The sequence below is a fragment of the Cavia porcellus genome, unplaced genomic scaffold (assembly GCF_034190915.1).
Source record: "Cavia porcellus strain 051 isolate PalLab524CR breed Dunkin Hartley unplaced genomic scaffold, mCavPor4.1 scaffold_9, whole genome shotgun sequence".
Taxonomy (NCBI): domain Eukaryota; kingdom Metazoa; phylum Chordata; class Mammalia; order Rodentia; family Caviidae; genus Cavia; species Cavia porcellus.
Window position 1 is genome coordinate 69,231,635 of NW_026947492.1, and position 11,350 is coordinate 69,242,984.

At 36.3% G+C, this 11,350-nt stretch overlaps 1 pseudogene; it reads left to right on the forward strand.

Moving 5' to 3' along the window:
• Positions 1 to 531: 531 nt before the first annotated feature.
• On the forward strand, positions 532 to 9,494 carry LOC100732185 (olfactory receptor 52N4-like; annotated as a pseudogene).
• Positions 9,495 to 11,350: the final 1,856 nt, after the last annotated feature.

Below are 11,350 nucleotides of genomic sequence, written 5' to 3' on the forward strand. Positions count from 1 at the left end.
CAAAAAAAAATAAAAATGACAATACCGAATTTCAAAACAAAATAATAGTAGATTAACAATGGTTAATATATTATGTATGGTTATCTTGAAAGTAGTTGTTCAAATAGAAACTGTATATTTATTTAGTTAGTTATTTCATCTTTTTGTGTTGAGGCTGGCCTTGAGCTTACTTTGTAGCACAGGCTGGTCTCAAACTCACAACAGTCCTCCTGCCTCAGCCTCTTGAGTGCTGGCATTACAGACTTGTGCCACCATACCTGGCTACAGTAAGTGTGTTCTTAAGTTGAAAAAGTAGTGAATGTGAATTGCCAGAATTTTTTGGAGGCATCTCCAGAGTTAATCTTACCAATATTGCAAGTGATTGTTCATCTATATAGTGATTGTTCATCTATTGCAAGTGATTGTTCAACTATTGGAAATCTATATTTTGGGTAGGAGTGTGAAGAGACTCAGCCAGAAGCCAAACTATGCCTGCCTGTGAGCCAGGATCTGCCCTGGAGAGTCAGAAAAGACTCAGGAAAGAGGTGAACCATGTCTTCTGGTGAACCAGCTGGCACATGGGCTGGGAAAACCGAAGAAGCTCCCCTTTGCCTTGGTGAGCACCTGACTGATTCAGGAACGCAAGGTGAGATGATAGCAGCTGAAGTGAAAGGAATATTTTGATGTTTGTGTTTTTTGATTGATCTTATAGGCCTGGGGCTGGTGGTCTGGGCATCTATTTGGAGGCTGGCATTGTGCATTGTGGCAACTGTGGGGGATTTCCTTTTGAAATCCAGTGTTTTGTTCCATTTTACTGCTTCATTATTCCTGAGCAACTATTTTGAAGATAACAATATGCAGTATAACAACCATCGTTAAATTCTTATCATTTGGTTTTGAAAATCTATATAGCGATTATTCGTTTTTTTTGTTGCTTTTTTCTTTTTGCTTTCATTGTTGTTGTTTTTTAGGTTCATTTGCTTCTTTTTTTTTTAATATTTGGATAAAACTTCATATACTATAGCTTCAAATATTTTCATATCAAGAAGCCCAGAATAAAGTCTTTCTAGTTAATAAGTGAAAATTTTATAAGGATTCAAGGCCACATAATGGGGAATCATGATTGGCACATATTTTCATATATTTGAATCATTACTTACATTAGGGAAACTATTCGGTATTCATACATGCGAGATTGATTTATTTCACTTATGAGTATGGTCTCAAGCTGCGCCCATTTATTGATAAATATCTCAATGTGATCCTTCTTTATAGCTGAATAATACTCCATTGTATAGAAATACCACAACTTTTTTATCCATTCCTCAGTTGATGGACACTTGGGTTGTTTCCAAGATCTGGTGATTACAAATTGTGCTGCTATAAACATAGGTGCACATATATCACTGTGGTATGATGCTTTCAGTTCTTCTTGGAATATGCCTAGAAGTGGAGTAGCTGGAATAAATGGGATTTCCAATCCCAACTTTTTGAGAAATCTCCAGACAGATCTCCACAAAGGCTGTACCAGTCTACACTCCCACGAACAGTGTAGGAGAGTTCCTTTTTCCCCACTGCCTCTCCAGCATTTGTTGTTGGTTTTCTTGACCCTGGCCATTCTTTCAGGAGTGAGATGGTATCTCGGTGTGGTTTTAATTTGTATTTCTCTAATGACCAATGATGATGAGCATTTTTCCATGTATTCCTTTGCCATTTGCATTTCTTCATCTGAGAATTGCGTATTCATCTCAGATGCCCATTTTTGGATTGGACCTTTGAATTTTGGGGGTCTGAGTTTTTTTAATTCTTTATATGTTTTAGACAAGAGTCCCTTGTCTGAGAGAGAGTTCACTAAAATCTTTTCCCAGTTTGTGGGTTTTCTTTACACTATGCTGGAGATTTCTTTTGATATGCAGAAACTTTTTAATAAGAAGTGGTCCCAGTTATTGATTCTGGGAAGTATTTCCCGTGCAGTTTGAGTCCTGTTCACGAATTCTCTACCTATTCCTACATCTCCAAGGTTTCTACCCAATTTGTCTTCCAATAGATTTAGTGTTTCTCTTTTAATATTCAGATCTTTGACCCATTTAGATTTTAATTTAGTACATGGTGATAGACATGGGTCTAGCTTTAGTTTTTGGCAAATGGAGAGCCAGTTTTTCCAGCACCATTTATTAAAGAGACTGTCGTTCTTCCAGTGAACCTGCTTGGCTCCTTTATCAAAGATAAGGTGGTTGAGTGTGTTTGTAGTTGTGGTTGTATCTTCTAATCTATTCCATTGATCTTCGCCTCTGTTTTGATTCCAATACCATGTTGATTTTACTACTGTTGCTTTGTAGTATAATTTCAAGTCAGAGATTGTGATGCCTCCTGCTTTGCCTTTGCTGCTTAGAATTGCCTTTGCGATTCTAGGTCTCTTCTGGTTCCAGATGAAATTTAGGAGTGATTTCTCTAGATCTATAAGGTATGTTGATGGTATTTCTATTGGGATTGCATTGAATCTGTATAAGAGTTTTGGGAGAATGGCCATCTTCACAATGTTTGTTCTTCCTATCCATGAGCAAGGGATGTCTTTCCATTTTCTGAGATCATCTTCAATTTCCTTATTCAGTGTATTATAGTTTTCACTGTATAAGTCTTTCACTTCTTTCGTAAGAGTAATTCCTAAATATTTCATTTTTTTGCTTGCTAATGTGAATAGTCCAGTTTCTCTTATTTCCCTCTCTGTGATTTTGTTGTTTGAGTATAGGAATGCTATTGATTTCTGAGTATTGATTTTGTATCCAGCCACATTACTGAATTTATTTATTGTATCTAAGAGTCTTTCAATGGAGCTTAGGGGGTCTTCTATGTAGAGTATCATGTCGTCTGCAAACAATGACAACTTAACTTCTTCTTTTCCTATCTTTACCCCATTTATTTCTCTTTCTTGCCTAATTGCTCTGGCTAGTACTTCCAGTACTATATTAAATAGGAGTGGTGATAAAGGACATCCTTGTCTTGTGCCTGATTTTAAAGTAAAGGCTTTCAATTTTTGGCCATTTAGTATGATGCTGGCTGTTGGTTTGTCATAAATGGCCTTTATTATATTGAGGTAAAGACCATCTATTCCAATTTTCTGTAGAGTTTTTATCATGAATAAATATTGGACCTTATCGAAGGCTTTTTCTGCATCTATAGAAATGATCATGTGATTCTTATTTTTGGCTTTATTGATATGGTGGATTACATTTATTGATTTGCGTATGTTGAACCATCCTTGCATTCCTGGGATGAATCCCACTTGGTCATGGTGTATAATCTTCTTGATGATTTGCTGGATACTATTTGCCAATATTTTATTGAGGATTTTTGCATCTGTGTTCATTAGGGAGATCGGTCTATAGTTCTCTTTTTTAGTTGAGTCTTTCTCAGGTTTTGGTACTAGAGTAATATTTGCTTCCAGGAATGACTTAGGAAGGATTGCTTCCCTTTCAATTTCATTGAATAGTTTGAGGAGTGTCGCCGTTAGGTCTTCTTTGTATTTCTTGTAGAATTCTGCAGTGAATCCATCTGGGCCTGGGCTCTTCTTGGTGGGTAAGGACTTAATTACATTTTCAATTTCAGTAACAGAGATTGGATTATTCAACAGTTTTACATCCTTTTGATCTAGCTTTGGCACTTCATATGCTTCTAAGAATCTGTCTGTTTCTTCTGTGTTATCAAACTTTTGAGAGTAGAGGTTTTCGAAATAGGTGTTGATGATCTTCTGTATTTCTATTGGGTCTGTAGTGATTTCTCCTTTTTCATTTCTTATTGCATGAATTTGAGCTTTTTCTTGCCTTTTTTAAAATAAGATTGGCTAGGGGCTTATCGATTTTATTTATTCTTTCAAAGAACCAACTCTTTGATTTGTTGATTCTTTGGATTGTTTTCTTAGTCTCTATTTCATTGATTTCTGCTCTGATTTTTATAATTTCCTCTCTTCTTTTGGCTTTGGGCTTGACTTGCTCTTCTTTTTCTAGCTGTTTGAGGTGTATCATCAAGTTATTTATTTGTATTCGTTCTGTTTTCCTGATGTGGGAACTCGGTGCAATAAATTTTCCTCTCAGGATGGCTTTCATTGCATCCCACAGGTTCCGGTAAGTTGTATCTGTATTTTCATTTTCTTTTAGGTATTGCTTGATTTCTTCTTTAATTTCTTCTGTGACCCACTGATTACTCAAGAGTGTGTTATTCAGTTTCCATGTGTTTGTGGGATTTTTGCAGTATCTTTTATCATTAATTTCTAATTTCAGAGCGCTATGATCCAATAACATGCAAGGGATGATTTCAGCTCTTTTGCACTTGTTTAAATATGTTCTGTGAGCTAATATATGGTCTATTTTAGAAAATCATCCATGTACTGCTGAGAAGAATGTGTATTCTGATGTTGTTGGGTGGAACATTCTGTATATATCTATCAAACCCATTTGTTCACAGGTGTGATTCAGTTCTGTTATTTCTTTACTCATTTTCTGTCTGGTTGATCTGTCCCTTGGTGTCAGTGGCGTATTAAGCTCTCCTGTTACAATTGTGTTACTGATAATTTGAGTTTTCATTTCTGTTAATAAATGTTTTATATAACTGGGTGCTCTGGAGTTTGGTGCATATATATTTAAGATAGTTATCTCTTCCTCTTGGAGTTTTCCCCTTACGAGTATGTAGTGACCTTCTTTGTCCTTTATGGTCATTGTTTGTTTAAAGTTCACATTGTCTGCAAACAGAATGGCTACTCCTGCCTTTTGTTGGATTCCTGCTGCATGAAGAATTGTTTTCCATCCTTTGACTTTCAGTCTGTGAGTATCCTTCTGGGTTAGATGAGTTTCCTGTAAACAGCATATGGTTGGATTTTGTTTCTTGATCCATTCTGCTAGTCTGTTTCTTTTGATTGGTGCATTGAGACCATTTACATTAATGGTTATTACTGTTAAATGCTGGTTAATTGTAGGAATGTTATCTCTCTGCTGTTGCATCTTTATCTTTCTGTTCTGTTTAATTATTTGCTTTACTTTGTGGTTTTTTCCTTTGTGTATCTAAACTGTCTTTCAATATTTTTTGCAGGTTTGGTTTGGTGTTCATGAAGTTCTTCAGCTGTTCTTTGTCATGGAAGTATCGTATTGCACCATCTATTTTGAATGATAGTTTTGCAGGATATATCAGTCTTGGTTGGAAATCATTTTGCTTTAGGATCTGGAATATTTCACTCCATGCTCTTCTTGACTTTATCATTTGTGCTGAGAAGTCTGCTGTGATTCTGATAGGTTTTCCTTTATAAGTGATCTGTCTTTTCTCTCTGACAGCTTTTAATAATCTATTCTTATGTTGGATTTCTGGGATGGTGATTATTATATGTCTGGGTATAGTTTTATTTTGGTTATGAGTGTTTGGAGTTCTATATGCTTCACTGATCCTGATGTCAGTTTCTGATCTCATGCTTGGGAAATTTTCAGCTATTACTTCTCTAAATATCCTCTTGACATCCTTTATGTTGTCTCCCTCTCTTTCATTAATCCCTATCATTCTTATGTTATTCTTCTTTGCATCGTCTTGCAGTTGTTGAATTGTTGTTTCCTGGTTCCTTGTTATTTTCAAAAGATCTTTCCTTTCCTGTTCACTAGCTGCAACCATGTCTTCAAGGTCTGAAATTCTATCTTCACTTTCATTAAGGCGTTTTTTACAACTTTCAGTGGAGTTTTTTTTTCCTGTATATCTCGATGCATCTGCATTATGTATTCTGTTTGTTTCTTATATTGCTCGTCTAGGGATTCTATCTTTTTGTTTAGTTCCTCCAATTTTTTATCTGTGTTTTCTTTAGATATATTTAGATTCTCTTTCATTTCTTTTATCATTTCTTCTTTTATCTGGGAGATTATTTCGAGTTTGAATTTCTTTAAAGCTTCCTGGAGTTGCTTGTCAACTTCAGTAGATATTATGTCCGATATATGAGGTGGATGGGATATATTTTCTTCTATATACATCGCTCCTAGGGTTTCCTGAGATGGGCTGGAGGTTTGAGGTTGTAATTTGTTCTTTCGTTTTGTCATTTTCTATATTTCTGTGTTTCAAGTGTTATTTGAAAGCTTCCTCTGGATCTGTTGAAAATCCCCTTCTATGTTTGGAGCTACTGAGACTCTGACACTGCACTACCCCAAGCCATTGGGCCTACAGAACCAGTGGCCCTCCTCTGCCTGCTCAGAACTCCGCAGTTCCAGACAAGCTGGGCCTCAGCACACTGTGCGCCCACCTGCCCCTTGGAAGATCCACAGCTCTTCAATCGCAGCCGGGTTAGGGTGCTCACCACAGGCCGCAGTTCCTCAGGAGCCTGTGATCCCTCCCTGCTTGCAGAGATATCCACAGTCCTCCAGACAAAGGAAGGGGCTTCTGCAGGCACTCTGGATCCGCCCAGCTCCTCCTCTGCACGCAGATGGCTAGGTGCGCCTGGGCTATGGGGTTAGTGTAGGCCTGCCCATCCGTCAGGAGCTCAGCAGACTTCCAAGTGTAGCCGGGAGGGATGGGGAGGGGCTGTAGTGGCCTCCAACCCACTGCTCCACTTCACTGCACCCAGAAGCCTGGGGGGTCCGGAACAGTCTGAGATTTGGGCAGACTGTGCTGGGCACTCACCACAGGCTGAGGTGCCTCAGGAACCTGCGATCCCTCCCTGCTTGCAGAAATATTCAGTCCTTCAGACAAAGGAAGGGGCTTCTGCAGACACTCCGGATCCGCCTCATTTGCTTCTTGAGTTTTCTGTTTTTTCTTTAAAATAAACAGAGAAATCTATATATTGGTAAATAAGTTATACAAAACCCATTTGAAGTGTATAATGTACACATTTTAAAACAAATTTTACTAATTGAGCCTGTAGAAAATGCTGTCGCTAAAACTAAGACTACTATATTTTGTTTATCTAAAGTATATATAAATACAACTTTTAGTGTTAAAAAGCTAAATAGTCTCTTAAATGTTAATCAGTAACACTGAATTGAAGATCAGAACGTTTATAAGACCTGAATTTGAAAATTTCTCCTGTTAATTAACGCTTCTGTCTACTGTAGATTATTAAACTAAAAAAGAGAAATTCAGTGATTGCTATGTTAGCATCATGGAGACTAGTGAATCAAAAATAGCATACAACTATCATCCTATACAAGAAATTTTAATTATATCTTTACTACAACTTTTGGCTGGAATTAAAAAAAAATTCTATCCAAATTTCTCTTGCTTTAATTTTTACTTCATCTAAAATCTTCTCCAAATTCTGTGCATGTTTTCTTTGGTAATTGTGCATTATTTCACTTTCTGTTTTCCTTTAATAGCAGAACCATTTATAATCCTTACATAATTTTGAATTGTAATTAACAGATCGATATTGTCTTTTCAAGAGTAAATTCAGTATTTTAGTTTAACATCACAAATTCTAATACTTCTTTTTTTGAGGCAGAATCTGGTTATGCAGTTCTGATTGGTCTTGAACTCACTATGTAGCCCAGGATGACCTCAACCTTGCAGTAACTCCCATGTCTTAGCCCCTTGAATGCTGGGATTACCGGCATGTGCCACCATGTTCAGCTTTAAAATCAATATACTTGATCTGACTTTTGTCACTTTAACATTTTATTAATATAGCTTGAAACTTTTGATATCTTAATTTTGTGATAAGAATTTTACTTAATTTATTTTATGCATTTATGCTTTAATTTTACTCATTAGCTAATTTTGTGTTTTTCAAGTCATTGTTATTAACTTATATTTTAATAAATTGTAGAGCATTCAATTGGCTTACACTCTTAAAAATTATGGCTAAAAATCATGTCTGAAATCTTGCAACTTAAATACATTCTCTAAACGATATTCTTGGGGTTTTGGGGGGGATAATGGGAATCAAACTCACAACCTTGTATTTTCCAATCAGATTCTTATGCCACTAAGCTAAATCTCCAGGCCTTGATATTCTTTAAGAAGATCATAATATTCTAAGAGTATGATATGAGGCATGCATTGTCTGGTTGAATCTGGTCCTGTGCTATTTCCCTTCCATTACCAGGTGGTTCATTCAAAAGATATTACTATATTTTTACTCTAAAAATAGGATTTGTTTAAAGTTTGTTGATTTGCATGTTGAGTTTTCTTCAAAAATTGAGTGTACCTATTAATATTTAAATAAGTCCCAACAAGAAAACTTTCAGAAAAACTATATTCACTTAATCTGTGTTAAGGAATATTATTTACCCATTAAAGGACTGTGCAAGTACTGAAAACCAAAAATTATTTATAGAATATATTGCTAAGTGAATGCATTTAAAAATAATATACAAGCAAAAACTATTTATTTTAAGCCGTGACTTTGCTAATATTCCTTCAAAATCAGAAAAACAAGTTAGTTATTTGAACATGCAGATGTCATTTGAGGTAAAAAGATAAAGAAACTGACAGTGAATATAATCATGATTTTTTTCTTCTGCATCTGTATCACAGTTTACCAGTGCTATAAGGTGATTAATGATCACACTAACATAACCGTGGCAATTCTAAACCAAACAGAATTGTCACCATCTACATTGATTCTTAATGGGATTCCAGGGCTGGAGGACATGCACATTTGGATTTCCTTACCATTCTTCTCTATGTATGTCATGGCCATGGCTGGGGATTGTGAACTGCGCTACCTCATTCATCATGAAGACCCACTTCACAGGCCCATATACTATTTCTCAGCTATACTTTCTCTAACTTATCTGATCATGTACTCTAGTACAATCCCTAAGGCTCTTTGCATCTTCTGGTTTCATCTGAAGGAAATTGGACTTGATGAATGTTTGATCCAGATGTTCTTCATCCACACTTTCACAGGGATGGAATCCAGGGTGCTCATGCTCATGGTCTTGGACCACTGTGTGGCCATCTGTTATCCTCTGCCATACTCAAACATTCTCACCACTCCTGTGATTCTAAGGTCTGGGCTTGCATCCTTTTGAGAAGAGTGTTGCTCATTATTCCTTTTACTTTCCTCACTAAGCTCTTGCCCTATTGTAGAGGCAATATCATCCCTCAAACCTACTGTGACCATATGTCTGTTGCCAAGTTGTCCTGTGGTGACATCAGGGTCAATGCTATCTATGGTCTGTTGGTTGCTCTCCTTATTGGAGGCTTTGACATTCTGTGCATCACAGTCTGCTACACCATGATCCTGCAGGCAGTGGTCAGCCTCTCCTCAGCAGATTTTCTCAGCAGATGCTCAGCAGAAGACCTTGAGCAACTTCTCTGCCCACATCTGTGCCAAACTTTTGTCTTGCAGTCCAGCTTTCTTCTCATTTTTCCCCCATCGATTAGGACATCACACAATTCCTCCATCTTGTCACATCATTGTAGCCAATATCTACCTGCTCTTGCCTCCCACCATGAACCCTATTGTCTATGGAGTGAAAATGAAGCAGATAAGAGACTGCGTTGTAAGGATTTTTTCAGGTGTTAAAGTCGTCAAATCTTACAACATGTGAAAAAAAACTTACTTGTCTGTAATGGGAAGGTAAACAAAAGAACAGATTTCTCTGTCCTTTTAGGCATGAAGCTTTCCAGGAATATTCATCTGGCCTTTCCAAGTATACATTAGGTGTGGTCCAACCTCATTACGTTTTTACAAACCTTTACAATTATTGGCATGCCAATTACTCTGCACTGAGAATTTTTTATCTCATATCCTGTATAATTCATGTCCTTTCAGTGTCTATGTTATGGTTTGTATCTACATGTTCTCCCAAAGCCTTATGCAATCGTCATTAGGGCTCTTGGAAGGTCACTGGATATCATGTGATTTTACTGGATTAGTCCACTGACGGGCTTAGAGTTGGGTGTAATGCTGGGAGATGAGACCTGGTAGAAAGTGGTGGATCACTGTATGCATGGCCTGGATATATATATATATTCTTCCTCCTCCCTTGAGTCCTTGCTGATTCATGCCTGCCATGGCATGGACTGTTTCTCCTCTGTGATGCCCCTCTGCCATGTTGCTCTTAGAGACAGATGAATATGCACTAAAACCTCTAAAGTCTGTTAACCAAAATAAAACTTTCAATCTTCTAGTTCTGTGTATCAGGTATTGTGTCACCACAACAACAAAAAGTAAAAACATAATGAGGTACTGGATTAATTACTTAGATAAAGGAATCTAGCCAAACTAATTACTAGGTCCAGATGATCTAAATTCCTTTGTTTTCTAATAGTAAATTTTCCTGTTCTCTGACTGTAAATTTTCTCTTGAAAATTTCAATGTATATTCTAATTACTGCCAAAATCTTTCATTTTTAAAAAAAAATTATTTAAAGAAAGACTAAACAAAACAGAAAATGGGTAGAAATAATACACAATTTCAAAGAAAAAATAAACAGAAATAAATCACTAGTTGATGATTACAGATTGGCCTCTTGCAAATAGTTGTTCAAGATACAAAAGTGAAACATACAAAGTGGAGATTCAAACAGTGAGACTGAAAACAGCTCTGTTCAACTATTCAACAAAAACTTAGTAATATGGTTATCATTCCTGTAAACTTCAACATGCATGCAGTTATCCATATATTCATTTGAGATTAAACAAACCATAGCAGACTAAAATCACTCTGAACAAAGAATAATAATATTGCTAGATTTCACATCATGACACTACAGGATCAGCACTAGGTATTGTAGTGTCTCTTTTTCTTCAAAGTATTTGTTCATATCATCATGCGTTATTAGATCAGTTCTTATTACCTGTTTATAGTTCTATGCATACATGAGTCTTACCATGTTATTTCTATCTTTTCCATATTAGAGGTTGACCTGAAACAAAGCAAGAAAAAAATACAAATTCCAGTAAACACATGGAATGAAAAAGACACATAAAACCACTTTACAAGGAGTTCTACAATGGTTACTGTGTTGTCTCTTGTTATCTTCAGTAGAATTGGCTATATCATCAGACAGCATAATTGAATAAGCAGTATATAACAATATTAATAAAAATCTTTGTAGGTAGGGTAAAACTTCAAAAACAGGTAGTAATCAAATCAGAATGGGTATCGTAGTGAGTCTTGTCATCTCAGTGTAGCTGACTATACTGTCCAGACTTGACACTAACAATTGTAACAGTTTTGAATAAAATCTTTTGGTACCAAACAGCAATCAAACAAAGAAACAAGATTTAACTAAGATCAGTCATGATAAAGAAGTATAAATTATACAGGGCCCCAGATTAAGTTAATAGAAAATTAAAGATGATTACTGTACTATATCCTGTTATTTTTGGGAAAGCTGTCTGTGCCCTCAGACCTAGTGCAAGTAGACAAACTGGGATAGAATAAAATCTATCTAAGCAG